Raw genomic sequence first — 15,856 nt, 5'->3', positions numbered from 1 at the left:
GGCAATGTGGTTCAGCATGCTGTTAATTGTTGTTCAGGAGTGATTGGACATGTCAAGGCACAACTAGAGTTCACTCACAGAGTACTTAATCACCCATTATTTTTCCTATGTGAAATATTTTGTAGTCTAATCTTAAATATTAAAGTATTTTATACTCGTTTGTATAAAATGTTATCTTTGAATCATTCACAAACCTGCCTCCTTAACTGAACTGATCTTTCTCGTATATTCTGTGTTTGAATGTGATCAGAATGTTTCTGAATGCAAATGTGAATGTACAATTAGCATCAAAGTATCTGCTAATTCCAGTTCTTCAATCAATTTCAAATCTATCCCCTGGATATCCACTGTTGTAAGCTTAACTAGAAGCCTCTTATGTGGATTTACTAAGACAGCATAGAATCAAATTAAAACCTTCTTGTTCTGATGGAAGCTCTGAGGAAAGGTCACAGACCTGAAACGTTAACTCTGTTTCTCTCTCCACAGATGCTGCCAGACCTGCTGAGTATTTCCAGCACTTTCTGTTTAAGAACCATCTTGGTCTATTTTATTTTTGAGCAGGCAACTGAAAAAAAAGGATAAGAAAGACTTGCATTTATATAGCATCTTTTACAGCCTCGGGATGTCCCAAAACATTTCAAAGCCAATTAAGTACTTTTGAAATGCATTCACTGTTGTACGTAACGCAGCAGCCAATATGTGTACAGCAAGCTCCCACAAACAGAAATGTGATGATTACCAGTTAAACTGTTTTTGTTATGTTGATTTTTTTTATTTTTTTTATTTAGAAATACAGCACTGAAACAGGCCCTTCGGCCCACCGAGTTTGTGCCGACCAACAACCACCCATTTTATACTAACCCTACAGTAATCCCATATTCCCTATCACCTCCCTACACTAGGGGCAATTTACAACGGCCAATTTACCTATCACCTGCAAGTCTTTGGATGTGGGAGGAAACCGGAGCACCCGGTGAAAACCCACGCAGACACGGAGAACTTGCAAACTCCGCACAGGCAGTACCCAGAATCGAACCCGGGTCCCTGGAACTGTGAGGCTGCGGTGCTAACCACTGCGCCACTGTGCCAGGGAGTAGCATAGCATGCTGAAGAGGTAGTGTAGAGAACGCCAAAGTGGTGAGCTGCATGTTTAACCTCTCCCTAAAGCATTGAGTTGTTGATATCAGCCTCCTCAAGGCAGTGCAATGGAAGGCGAAGTGACAGTCACCAGTGGGTCATGCACAATGTCCAGGAACCTCCTGGAGAAGAGAAACTGCATGTTATTTAATCTCCCTCTCCATCACACAATGGTTTCTTCATTCGTTCATGGGGCGTGGGCATTGCTGGCATGACCAGAAATTATTGCCCATCCCGAAGGTGTCCATTCCTAATGTGTAGAGGGAAGTGACATTAGAAGGTGGAAAAGGTTATCTCTCGATAAGCTGCCTTAAGCTACTGTATTCTGGTCAGGACTAAGTCATACTTCATAAAATCTCAATCAGGAAAACTGCCCTTATTTTCTTTGACACTGATAAGTTTTTTCAAAATATGCACAAGAACACAAGAAATAGGAGCAGGAGTAGACCATATAGCCCATCGAGCCTGCTCCACCATTCAATATGATCATGGCTGATCTTGGGCTTCAATTCCACTTTCCTGCCCGCTCTCCATATCCCTTGATTCCTTGCGAGACCAAAAATCTATCTATCCCTGCCTTAAATATATTCAATGATTGATCATCCACAACCCTCTGGGGTAGAGAATTCCAAAGATTCACAACCCTTTGAGTGGTGTAGTTTCTCCTCATCTCAGTCCTGAATGATTGGCCCCTTATCCTGAGACTGTGTCCCCGTGTTCTAGATTCCCTGACCTGTGGGAACAATCTCTCAGTTTCTACCCTATCAAGCCCTTTCACAATCTTCTATGTCTCAATTAGATCGCCTCTCATTCTTCTAAACCCCAGAGAATATAGACCCAATTTACTCAGCCTCTCATCATAGGACAACCCCCTCATCCCAGGGACCAATTTAGTAAATCTTTGCTGCACTGCCTCCAGTGCAAGTATATCCTTTCTTAAATGTGGAGACCAAAACTACACACACTATTCCAGGTGCGGTCTCAGCAATGCCCTATACGATTTTAGTAAAACTTCTTTATTCCTGTAATCCAATTCCCTTTGCAATAAAGGCCAACATGCCATTTGCCTTCCTAATAGCCTGTTGCACCTGCATGTTAACTTTGTGCGTTCCTTGTACCCCAAGTCTCTCTGAACTTCAACACTTACCAGTTTCACACCTTTTAAAAAATATTCTAATTTTCTATTATTACGACCAAAGTGAACAATTTCACACTTCCCTACATTATACTCCATTTGCCATCTTGTTGCCCACTCACTTAACCTGCCTATAACTCTTTGCAGCCTCTCTACGTCCTCCCTGCAGCTTACCTTTCCAATGAGCTTTGTATCATCAGCAAACTTAGATACATTACTCTCTGTCTCGTCATCCAAGTCATTAATATAGAGTGTAAATAGCTGAGGCCCCAGCACTGATCCTTGTGGCACTCCACTGCCTGCCAACTTGAAAATGCCCCATTTATGCCCACTCTCTGCTTCCTGTTTGTTAACCAATCCTCTATCGTGCTAATATATTATCCCCAACACTATGAGCCCTTATCTTGCCAATTAATCTTTTATGTGGCACCTTATCAAAAGCTTTTTGAAAATCCAGGTGTACTACATCTACTGGTTCCCCTTATCTACCCTACGAGTTACATCCTCAAAAAAGTTGAATAAATTTGACATACTTCCATAGATTTTTCTGACAATCTCTGGAGACAGTAACAAATGTGCACGGAATACTAATCATCAGTGAGGCACCTCAGCCTGATGTCCTAATATGCAAAAAGTGGCACTTATCAGAAATCCTGACTCATGAAACAGCAAATGTTATTTTGGCCCAGTTGGCGGTACACCTACCACTTACACACAATATCGGCTGGCACTCTTGTGTAGTGCTGAAAAAATGCTACACTATAAGATGCGCCATCCTTCCATCTCGAAGTTGAACCAGTGCCCTGACTGCCTGTTCTAGTGGTTAGGGTGGATTTGTTTTATTCTTTTATGGGATGTGAGCATCACTGGCCAGGCCAGAATTTGTTGCCCATCCCTAATTGCCCTTGAGAAGGTGGTGGTGAGCTGCCTTCTTGAACTGCTGCAGTCCATCTGGTGTGGGTACACCCACAGTGCTGTTAGTGAGGGAGTTCCAGGATTTTGACCCAGCGACAGTGAAGGAACGGTGATCTGGTTCCAAGTCAGGATGGTGTGTGACTTGGAGGGGAACTTGTAGGTGGTGGTGTTCCCATGCATCCACTGTCCTTGTCCTTCTAGATGGAAGAGGCCGTGGGTTTGGAAGGTGCTGTCGAAGGAGACATGGTGAGTTACTATAGTGCATCTTGTAGATGGTACACATTGCTGCCACTGTGCGTCAGTGGTGAAAAGAGTGACTGTTTAAGATATTGGATAGGGTGCTGATCAAGTGGGCTGCTTTGTCCTCGATGGTGTTAAGCTTCCTGAGTGTTGTTGGAGCTGCACTCATCCAGGCAAGTGGAGAGTATTCCATCAAACTTCTGACTTGTGCCTTGTAGATGGTGGACAGGCTTTGGGGAGTCAGGAGGTGAGTTACTTGTCGCAGAATTCCCAGCCTCTGACCAGCTCTTGTAGCTACACGATTTATGTGGCTGCTCCAGTTCAGTCTCTGGTTAATGGTAACCCCCCAGGATGTTGATACTGGGGGATTCAGCGATGGTAATGCCATTGAATGACAAGGGGAGATGGTTAGATTCTCTCTTGGCCTTCATAGCGAGAGGATTCGAGTACAGGAGCAAGGATGTCTTGCTGCAATTATACAAGGCCTTGGTGAGACCACATCTGGAGTATAGTGTGCAGTTTTGGTCTCCTTATCTGAGGAAGGATGTTCTTGCTATGGAGGGAGTGCAGCGAAGGTTTACCAGGCTGATTCCTGGGATGGCAGGACTGACGTATGAAGAGAGATTGGGTCGATTAGGCTTGTATTCGCTAGAGTTTAGAAGAATGAGAGGAGATCTCATAGAAACCTACAAAGTTCTAACAGGACTGGACAGGCTAGATGCAGGAGGGATGTTCCCAATGGGGGGGGGGGTCCAGGACCAGGGGTCACAGTCTAAGGATAAGGGGTAAGCCATTTAGGACTGAGATGAGGAGGGATTTCTTCACCCAGAGAGTGGTGAACCTGTGGAATTCTCTACCACAGAAAGCAGTTGAGGCCAAATCATTAAATATATTCAAGAAAGAGTTAGATATGGTTCTTCGGGCTAAAGGGATCAAGGGATATGGGGAGAAAGCAGGAACAGGGTACTGAGTTTGGATGATCAACCATGATCGTATTGAATGGCAGTGCAGGCTCGAAGGGCCAAATGGCCTACTCCTGCTCCTATTTTTCTATGTTTCTATGTTTCTCTTGTTTGAGATCACCTTTGCCTGGCACTTGTGTGGCACGAATGTTACTTGCCACTTATCAGCCCGAGCCTGAATGTTGTCCAGGTCTTGCTGCATATGGACATGGACTGCTTCAGTATCTGAGGAGTTGCGAATGGTACTGAACATTGTACAATCATCAGCGAACATCCCCACTTTTTATCTTATGATGGAGGGAAGGTTATTGATGAAGCAGCTGAAGATGGTTGGGCCTAGGACACTACCCTGAGGAACTCCTGCAGTGATGTCCTGGGGCTGAGATGATTGACCTCCAACAACCACAACCATCTTCCTTTGTGCTAGGTATGACTCCAACCAGTGGAAATTTTTCCCCCGATTCCCATTGACCTCAGTTTTGCTAGCGCTCCTTGATGCCGTACTCGGTCCAATGCTACCTTGATGTCAAGGGCAGTCACTCTCACCTCACCTCTTGAGTTCAGTTCTTTTGTCCATGTTTGGACCAAGGCTGTAATGAGGTCAGGAGCTGAGTGGCCCTGGAGGAACCCAAACTGAACATCGGTGAGCAGGTTATTGCTGTTTAAGTGGCGCTTGATAACGCTGTCAATATCAACTGCCATCACTTTGCTGATGATCGATGATTGTGATCCCGATCCCATGACACTATTTATGGAACTAGTTCCCCTGTTGTCCTGAACAGTATTCATAAATCAACTAACCACCAAAAAAAGCTAGTACTTTATTTCATTGCTCTTTGTGGGATCTTGCTGTGTAGAAAAAGCCTACTGCATTTGCCTGTATTTTTGTATCTATACAGTCACAACTCTTCACGGTAACCTATTTATTCATGAAGTGCTTTGAACCATTTGAGACTTTATGCAATGCTGTATGACAATCTGCATTTATACTGTGTCAGAAAGAATTTCCAGAAATGTTACTGGTTGGACAGATCAAAATGGACACTAAAATGCAAAGAAGGACAGATAGAATGCCTGAAAAGCAAAAGGTCGAGCAGAGACACAAAACTGAAGGAAAGTTACTCAGGCTGGATGGGATAAAGTCATGGAAATATTTGGAACTGAGCTTAAGAATCTCGGAATTGTCTAGGAAGTCTGAGGAGTACCAGGGTGATCAAAGTGTTATCAGAAGAGCAGCATTTTGAAAATGATCTGCGAGGGCAGAGAGGCCAATTAATTAGAGCAATAAAACCTGAGCTAATAATGAATTGAAGTCTATCAAAAGAGGGGAAGGTAGGGACAGAGTTTAGAAATTTCTGATGGTGAAATAAAATGGGATGGATGTGGGGACCTATACTCAGATCCACATACTGAGGGTCCACATCATCTCTGGACTGACTAGCACATCAAGGTAACAGAAGCTCAGCTGGCAATTGAGTAAATTGAAGTAGTTAGGAGCAAAGAGCTGAAGTTCATAGGAGCCGAAACGTATGGCTTTAACTTTTCCAACGTAAGCGGGAGGAGATTCTAACTCATCAAGCTATTGGGAAGAAAATTCTGTCATCAAAGAATTGTTGAAATTTCCAGTGCAGACATGAACCATGTAGTCAATTGCATCCGTGCCAACTCTTTGTTAAAGCAAAGAAAAAATATTTCCACTTCCCTGCTCTCTCCCCTCTGTCATGTATTTTCCATAATGGTTTCTTCCTTCCTGTAGGAAAGCATTCCATGATTCAAAATCCTTGTGAAAATGAATATCTCCGAATCTGACTCCTCCACTCTCAGTGCCAATTTTAAATTGATAACCCTCATCACTGGCTCCCCAACCAGAGGAGCAAGTCTTTCCCTATTCGCTCTATCAAACCTATTCATAATTTTACAATCCCCTATCAAATATTATCTTAGCCTTCTATGCTCGAGTGGAAATAATCCCCATAACTCAAGTCTTTCCTATATTACACGTTTTTATTCATTCATGGGATGTGCGTGTCGTTGGCCAGGCCAGCATTTATTGCCAATCCCTAAATGCCCTTGAGAAGGTGGTGGTGAGCTACCTTCTTGAACCGCTGTGGTCCATGTGGGGTAGGTACACCCACATGGCTGCTAGGAAGGGAGTTCCAGGATTTTGACTCAGCGACAGTGAAGAAACGGTGATATAGTTCCAAGTCAGGATGGTGTGTGACTTGGAGGTGGTGGTGTTCCCATGTATCTGCTGCCCTTGTCCTTCTAGGTGGTAGATGTCGCGGGTTTGGAAGGTGCTGTCTAAGGAGCCTTGGTGAGTTGCTGCAGTGCATCTTGTAGATGGTACACACTGCTGCCCATGTGCGTCGGTGGTGAAGGGAGTGAATGTTTGTAGATGGGGTGCCAATCAAGCGGGCTGCTTTGTCCTGTATGGTGTCAAGTTTCTTAAGTGTTGTTGGAGCTGCACCCATCCAGGCAAGTGGAGAGTATTCCATTACACTCCTGACTTGTGCCTTGTAGATGGTGGACAGGCTTTGGGGAGTCAGGAGGTGAGTTACTTGTCGCAGAATTCCCAGCCTCTGACCAGCTCTTGTAGCCATGTTATTTATATGGCTACTCCCGTTCAGCTTCTGGTCAATGGTAACCCCCAGGCTGTGGAAAGTGGGAGATTCAGTGATGGTAATGCCATTGAACATCAAGAGGAGATTGTTAGACTCTCTCTTGTTTGAGATGGCCATTGCCTGGCACTTGTGTGGCACAAATGTTACTTGCCACTTATCAGCCCAAGCCTGGATATTGTCCAGGTCTTGCTGCATCTGGACACGGGCTGCATCAGTATTTGAGGAGTCGCGAATGGTGCTGAACATTGTGCAATCATCAGCAAACATTCCCACTTCTCACCTTATGGTGGAGGGGAGGTCATTGATGAAGCAGCTGAAGATGGTTGGGCCTAGGGCACTGCCCTGTGGAACTCCTGCAGTGATGTCCTGGAACTCAGATGATTGACCTCCAACAACCACAACCATCTTCCTTTGTGCTAGGTATGACTCCAGCCAGTGGAGAGTTTTCCCCCTGATTCCCATTGACCTCAGTTTTGCTCGGGCTGCTTGGTGCCATACTCAGTCAAATGCTGTCTTGATGTCAAGGGGTTTACTCACCTCTTGAGTTCAGCTCTTTTGTCCATGCTTGGACCAAGGCTGTAATGAGGTCAGGAGCTGAGTGGCCCTGGAGGAACCCAAACGGAGCATCACTGAGCAGATTATTGCTGAGCAAGTACCGCTTGATAGCATTGTCGACGACCCCTTGCGTCACTTTGCTGATGATTGAGAGTAGACTGATGGTGGGGGGGTAACTGGCCAGGTTGGATTTGTTCTGCTATTTGTGCACAGGACATACCTGGGCAATTTACCACATTGTTGAGTAGATGCCAGTGTTGTAGCTGTACTGGAACAGTTTGGTTAGGGGTGTGGCTAGTTCTGGAGCACAAGTCTTCAGTACTATTGCCAGAATGTTGTCAGGGCCCGTAGACTTAGCAATATCCAGTGACTTCAGCCGTTTCTTGATATCATGTGGAGTGAATCGGATTGGCTGAAGACTGGCATCTGTGATGCTGGGGACCTCAGGAGGAGGCAGAGATGGATCATCCACTTAGCACTCTGGCTGAAGATGGATGCAAATACTTGTCTTTTGCACTAATGTGCTGGGTTCCCCTATTGTTGAGGATGGGGATATTTGTGGAGCCACAGTGACTGTATTTCAAAAGTACTTCATTGGCTGTAAAATGGTTTGAGATGTCCTATGTTCTAGAAATGCAAGACTTTTCTTTTTCTCCTGATATCATTCTGGTAAATCTATGCTGTGCAATCTCTAAAGTTTAAAATCCTTTCAATGATGGGTGCCCTAAACTGCACACTTTACACTACCTGTGACCTAAATTACCTGTATAAATTTATCATTATTTCTTTACTCTTGTATTCGAAATGCTGTTGGTCCTTTTTAGTAACTCCACCTACATGCATTTGGGCTTTCAGGGAATGATGCATTTGAACACTTAGGTCTCTCTGTTCATCGACACCCTTCACTATCTATTCCTTGTTTCTTGGTCAGCAAGATTAGAGAGTGTTCTCTATCGATATCTGCAACACCTGCAGTATTAACTCCTCCCTTCTCACCATCCAAGGCCCCAAATACTCCTTCCAGGTAAATTTAATATATCGCTTTCGCTGCTCATATTGATTCGACCAAACGCAGACTGGTGACCGCTTTACTGAACACCTCCATTCTGTCTGCAGGCGTGACCCCAGTCACCTGTCATTTTAAATCTCCACCTTGCTCCCACTATTAGAACATTACAGCGCAGTACAGGCCCTTCGGCCCTCGATGTTGCGCCGACCTGTGAAACCATCTGACCTACACTATTCCATTTTCATCCATATGTCTATCCAATGACCACTTAAATGCCCTTAAAGTTGGCGAGTCTACTACTGTTGCAGGCAGGGCGTTCCACGCCCCTACTACTCTCTGAGTAAAGAAACTACCTCTAACATCTGTCCTATATCTATCACCCCTCAACTTAAAGCTATGTCCCCTCGTGTTTGCCATCACCATCCGAGGAAAAAGACTCTCACTATCCACCCTATCTAACCCTCTGATTATCTTATATGTCTCTATTAAGTCACCTCTCCTCCTCCTTCTCTCCAACGAAAACAACCTCAAGTCCCTCAGCCTTTCCTCGTACGACCTTCCCTCCATACCAGGCAACATCCAAGTAAATCTCCTCTGCACCCTTTCCAAAGCTTCCACATCCTTCTTATAATGCGGTGACCAGAACTGCACGCAATACTCCAGGTGCGGTCTCACCAGAGTTTTGTACAGCTGCAGCATGACCTCGTGGCTCCGAAACTCGATCCCCCTACTAATAAAAGCTAACACACCATATGCCTTCTATGATCACTCTGTCTTTGGCCTCCTGCTGTGTTCCAATCAAGCTCAATGTAAGCTCGAGGAACAGCACCTCACCTTTCATTCCGCTCTCAACAATGATGTCAACAATTTCAGATCATAACTTCTGCCCAATGTTCCCGAAAAGCTGTGCCAGTGCGCGGAAACCTGAAAGGTCCTGCGCAGGCCTTACTCTGTAATAAATAACATGTGCACAACTGTGCAAAAAATTTTTTAAAGGAACCACGCACTGAAAAAAACAAGCTGCGCACAGCAACTAAATTTTAAAGGGAACATTGCCTCTGCCCCCATTTTTTTGTTGTTTTTTGACAGCTATTAGCAATGATTCTGCTATTTCTATTTATGCAGCTTCCAGTCACATCTTTTATTTCTATACTCATCCCATTACCATCTCCTTTTGCCTTGCACCATCATTTCTTTTGACTTTTATTCTTCCTCCCCCACCCCACCTGCTGAGTATTACCAGTCTTTTATATTTAATATAGTGCTCCCTATACCCAAATCCAAATTATCTATATATGCTGAGATTAAAAGTTAATCCATCACTGACTCTTGGAGTATATCATAGCCAAACTTTAGCCAACCCAAGCCACACCCATTAAACTTAACCTTCACAAATCTGTGCATCTTTCCTACAATTCCATGTATAAATCTCTCCATTCAGGTTTCCTACCATTCCACGGCACTAAAACTCAATCTTTCTGGCTGATCTCCCACATTCTACTCTCCATAAACTTGAGGTCATCCAACATTCTGCTGCCCGTGTCTTAACTTACACCAAGTCCCGTTCCCCTATCACCCCGGTACTCACTGACCTACATTAACACACACCAAGTCCCGTTCCCCCATCACCCCTGTACTCACTGACCTACATTAACACACACCAAGTCCCGTTCCCCAATCACCCCTGTACTCACTGACCTACATTAACACACACCGAGTCCCGTTCCCCTATCACCCCTGTACTCACTGACCTACATTAACACTCACCAAGTCCCATTCCCCTATCACCCCTGCACTCACTGACCTACATTAACACACACCAAGTCCCGTTCCCCTATCACCCCTGTACTCACTGACCTACATTAACACACACCATGTCCCGTTCTCCTATCACCCCGGTACTCACTGACCTACATTAACACACACCAAGTCCCGTTCCCCTATCACCCCTGTACTCACTGACCTACATTAACACACACCAAGTCCCGTTCCCCTATCACCCCTGTACTCACTGACCTACATTAACACACACCAAGTCCCGTTCCGCTATCACCCCTGTACTCACTGACCTACATTAACACACACCAAGTCCCGTTCCCCAATCACCCCTGTACTCACTGTCCTACATTAACACACACCAAGTCCCGTTCCCCCATCACCCCTGTACTCACTGACCTACATTAACACACACCAAGTCCCATTCCGCTATCACCCCTGTACTCACTGACCTACATTAACACACACCAAATCCTTTTCCCCCAATCACCCCTGTACTCACTGACCTGCATTAACACACACCAAATCCCGTTCCCCTATCACCCCTGTACTCTCACACCTACATTAACACACACCAAATCCTTTTCCCCCAATCACCCCTGTACTCACTGACCTACATTAACACACACCAAGTCCCGTTCCCCCAATCACCCCTGTACTCACTGACCTACATTAACACACACCAAGTCCCATTCCCCTATCACCCCTGTACTCACTGACCTACATTAACACACACCAAGTCCCATTCCCCTATCACCCCTGTACTCACTGACCTACATTAACACACACCAAGTCCCGTTCCCCTATCACCCCTGTACTCACTGACCTACATTGGTTCCTGGTCATGCAACGTCTTGATTTTAAAATTCTCATCCTTGCTTTCAAATCCCTTGTGCCTCACCTCTCCCTATCTCTGTAATCTCCTCCAGCCCTGAAACTGTCCTAGATATCTGCGCTCGTCTAATTCTGGCCTCCTGTGTATTCCAGATTTTAATCGCTCCATCATTGGCAGCCACACCTTAAGTTGCTGAGGCCCCAAGGTCTGGAATACCCTCCCTACACCTCTCACAGAATCACAGAATAATACAGTGCAGAAGAGGCCCTTCGGCCCATCGAGTCTGCACCAATGCATTTAAGAAACCTGACCTGTCTACCTAATCTCCACCTCTTTACCTTACTTTCCTCCTTAAAACCTACCACTTTGACCAAGCTTTTGGTCATCTTGCCTAACATCTCCTTCTGTGGCTCAGTGTCATATTTTGTTTTATAATGCTCCTGTGAAGCGCCTTGGGATGTTTTATTGAGTTAAAGGCACTCTATATATATATACACATAAGTTGTTGTTGTTTCTGCAGCCTTTGAAGCAGTTGATCACACCATTCTCTTCCAGTGCCTCAACATTATAGTCTAGCTCAGTTGGATTGCCCTTTCTTGGTTCCACTCTTATCTATCCAATCATAGCCAGAGCATTTCCATCAATAGCTTCTCTTCCCATCCAAGCACCATTACCTCTGAAGTCTAACAAGGATCTACCCCTGGCCTCCACTCTTCCTCAGCTCCATGCTGTCCCAACATCAGCTGAAGACATGGGTTTCAGCTGCTGCCCCATGGACTCTGATGACACCCAGCTCTTCCTCTCTACTACTTCCCTCAACCTCTCCACTGCCTCTGTGTTGCCAACTTGCTTGTCCAACATCCAGTCTTGGGTGAGACACACGTTTCTCCTGCTAACCATTGGAAAGACCCATTCTATCTGGACACTGTCACCAGGCTGTTCACAATCTTAATGTCTTTGCGACTCTGAGCTGAGCTTCTAACAACCATATCCTCTCTAAAATCTGCAAACATGCACCTCTGAAACATTGCCCACCTCCACTGTGCCTTCATCAGCGGCCGAAACCCTCATGCACGCCTTTGTCATCTGCAGGTTTGACAATTCAAATTTTCTCTTGGCTGGTCTCCCATTCTCCTCATGCCATTGTTACGATAAAGACGGGAGTAATGCACTGTTAATTCAGTCCCACTACTCCACAGGTCACAGCATATCAAGAAAGTTTCCCACCTACCGAAGAATAGCCAAATTAGACACCTTATTTGTCCCCCAGAATAAAGCATACCAAACCAGGTTTCTTTAAACAACAACAACATTAACTATTTATTAGAAAAGAAATAACAAGATTAGTTTAGTGATACAACACTGAAACAGGTCCTTCGGCCCACCGAGTCTGTGCCGACCATCAACCACCCATTTATACTAATTCTACACTAATTCCATATTCCTACCACATCCCCACCTGTCCCTATATTTCCCTACCACCTACCTATACTAGGGGCAATTTATAATGGCCAATTAACCTATCAATCTGCAAGTGTTTTGGCATGTGGGAGGAAACCGGAGCACCCAGAGGAAACCCACGCAGACACAGGGCTCAAAGCAGCAACACAGCAGTCGAAGCTTGCTTCAGATTTCAGGATCTCCCAAAACACAGGAAGCAACAGGAACCACAGTGGATGCAAGAATTCTTCAGAGACAGGAGGCAACAGGAATCTGCAGCCTTTTGAATGCAGAATTTCTTTTTAAATGATGTAGGTTTCCTTTACAGAGATAGGTCTTTTTCTCTAGTCTCCAGGCAGGTCACAGCCAAATTTCAAATGCCTGCTCCTTGTCCAACTCACTGGTCTTTTACAATCCAAAAGTGAAACTAACGTCAACAATCACGTCACATGACAGTCATAAATCTTGACCTGTCATTCCCCTACTGCGTTGTTTGGAAACAGGTGCCTTGCAGTCTGTGTATTTCACACAGTCCAAACTCACCAAGTTTCAGAAATCAATGTCGACAGAAAAATTCTTTCCTCAGTTTTTAAAAACACAGAATTTTAAGTTTTCAATACAAAAACAAAACTCTTGTAACACCATAAACATCATCTCATGCAAAGCTTTTCTGCCGACTTCCTAACCTGTATGTCTTCTTCACCCTTGTGCTTGCTGACCTATGTTGAGTCCTGGTCCGGCAACACGTCCTATTTCAAATTCTCATCTTGTGTTTAAATTCTTCCATGGCCACACCCCCTTCCTATCTCTGTAACCTCCTTCATCCCTACCACTGCCAAGAACTTTCAGTTCCTCCAACTCTGGCCTCTTGTTCCTTCTCTCTTCCCATTTCTGAATGGAGGGATGTGACTAGTGGTGTTCCGCAGGGATCAGTGCTGGAACCTTTGCTGTTTGTAGTATATATAAACGATTTGGAGGAAAATGTAGCTGGTCTGATTAGTAAGTTTGCGGACGACACAAAGGTTGGTGGAGTTGCGGATAATGATGAGGATTGTCAGAGGATACAGCAGGATATAGATCGGTTGGAGACTCGGGCGGAGAAATGGCAGATGGAGTTTAATCCGGACAAATGTGAGGTAATGCATTTTGGAAGGGCTAATGCAGGTGGGAGGTATACAGTAAATGGCAGAACCCTTAGGAATATTGACAGGCAGAGAGATCTGGGCGTACAGGTCCACAGGTCACTGAAAGTGGCAACGCAGGTGGATGAGGTAGTCAAGAAGGCATACGGCATGCTTGCCTTCATCGGTCGGGGCATAGAGTATAAAAATTGGCAAGTCATGTTGCAGCTGTACAGAACCTTAGTTAGGCCACACTTAGAATATTTCGTGCAATTCTGGTCGCCACACTACCAGAAGGACGTGGAGGCTTTGGAGAGGGTACAGAGAAGGTTTACCAGGATGTTGCCTGGTCTGGAGGGCATTAGCTATGAGGAGAGGTTGGAAAAACTCGGATTGTTTTCACTGGAACGACGGAGGTGGAGGGGCGACATGATAGAGGTTTACAAAGTTATGAGTGGCATGGACAGAGTGGATAGTTAGAAGCTTTTTCCCAGGGTGGAAGAGTCAGTTACTAGGGGACATAGGTTTAAGGTGCGAGGGGCAAAGTTTAGAGGGGATGTGCGAGGCAAGTTTTTTACACAGAGGGTGGTGAGTGCCAGGGGAGGTGGTGGAAGCAGATACGATAGCGATGTTTAAGAGACATCTTGACAAATACATGAATAGGAAGGGAATAGAGGGATATGGTCCCCGGAAGTGCAGAAGGTGTTAGTTTAGGCAGGCATCAAGATCGGTGCAGGCTTGAAGGGCCGAATGGCCTGTTCCTGTGCTGTGCTGTACTTTTCTTTGTTCACCACACCATTGGCAGCCATGCTTTTAGTCATTTAACCTCCACACTGGAATTCCCTCCCTAAATCACTCCCTGTCCTCATTTAAGACTCCTTGAAGCCCATCTCTAACCAAGCCTTTGGTCACCCTTCCTAAAATCGCCTTCTTTGGCTTCTTATCCATTTTTGTCTGTTGACTTTTTTTTTGATTTTTTTCCCCCCAAGAAGGTTCCTGTGCTGTCTGCTCCCTCGGGAACTCCTCACTCTGCAAGTCTATCCTTGGCCATCCTTTACCCTTTCTCCTGTCTTCCACTGTTTAAATTCTCCTGACTCTAATCTTGGGTGCATTTTAGGCAAACTTCAAGTTGACTACTAGTTTAAAGGTCCTCTGACTGCTAGTTTAAACCCCCATCATCTGTCCATGCCTGTTATGTGAGCTCTGGATCTACATTTCCACAGAAATATCTCCATCTATCCTCAAATAGCTTCTCTACTTTCCCGCCCATCACACCTGTCTCCAAACTTGGACAACAGTTTGTCGGTGCTCCCTGCCTATATCAACTTTATGCCACCATGGCAGCTCTGACTTTAACTCTGGACTCTCTTCTAGTGTCTCCATAACCGGGCCTATGTAACTTGAGTTTTCCCTGTGTCTATTCATGAGCACATTTTGGCTGCTGCTCTGGACAAGAACCCTTCACTTCAATTGCCAGATTTTCTTTAACTTTCTTTTCTCTTTACTCCTCCTAGACCCCTCTCTTCTATTGTCATGCCTCCTTTCACTTATGCACTCTCAGGTTCTCTGCTCTCCCAATTCCCTAATCCAACCTCTCAGTACTCCTCGACCATCCTGCTCTCTTGCCGCTGTCCCAGGCTTGGCTCCCTCTTTGATAAGCCTGCAGCTTCCCCCTGTGCCTCTCTTAGCATCCTCTGAGGGGCTTTTCAAAGCACTCATCGCTGGCTCATTACGAGCAGCAACCCCAATTGCCATATCCCACTCTTACGGCGACTTTCCTGCCCAGTGCGCCCACTCGGGGCTAACCTTGCCAATTTCCTTCCCTTCCAATTCACCCCTCCAACTACTGACCGTGGGGGACTCTGCCAGTGGATCAGCTCTCAGCCACCCCTCTCCTCATCTCCCACCAGAATATCCATTCACTTGTGAACAATACCCTTGCAATCAATTTGCTTATTGTGGCTGAATCCATTAGCCTTGACAGGTTCCTGGCATGAGGGGAAATAGGAGAGAAACTAGAGAAAATGCGAGTTGAGGCCTAGGATGGGGGGGATCTTTAGAGGAGGTTTGGCCTGGTGTGCACTCTCTAACCCTGGCCATTGCACCTGGT

Source organism: Heterodontus francisci, chromosome 3, assembly GCF_036365525.1.
Source record: "Heterodontus francisci isolate sHetFra1 chromosome 3, sHetFra1.hap1, whole genome shotgun sequence".
NCBI classification, from domain to species: Eukaryota; Metazoa; Chordata; class Chondrichthyes; order Heterodontiformes; family Heterodontidae; genus Heterodontus; species Heterodontus francisci.
The sequence above is the reverse complement of the archived record's forward strand: the minus strand, read 5'-3'. Positions refer to the sequence as shown.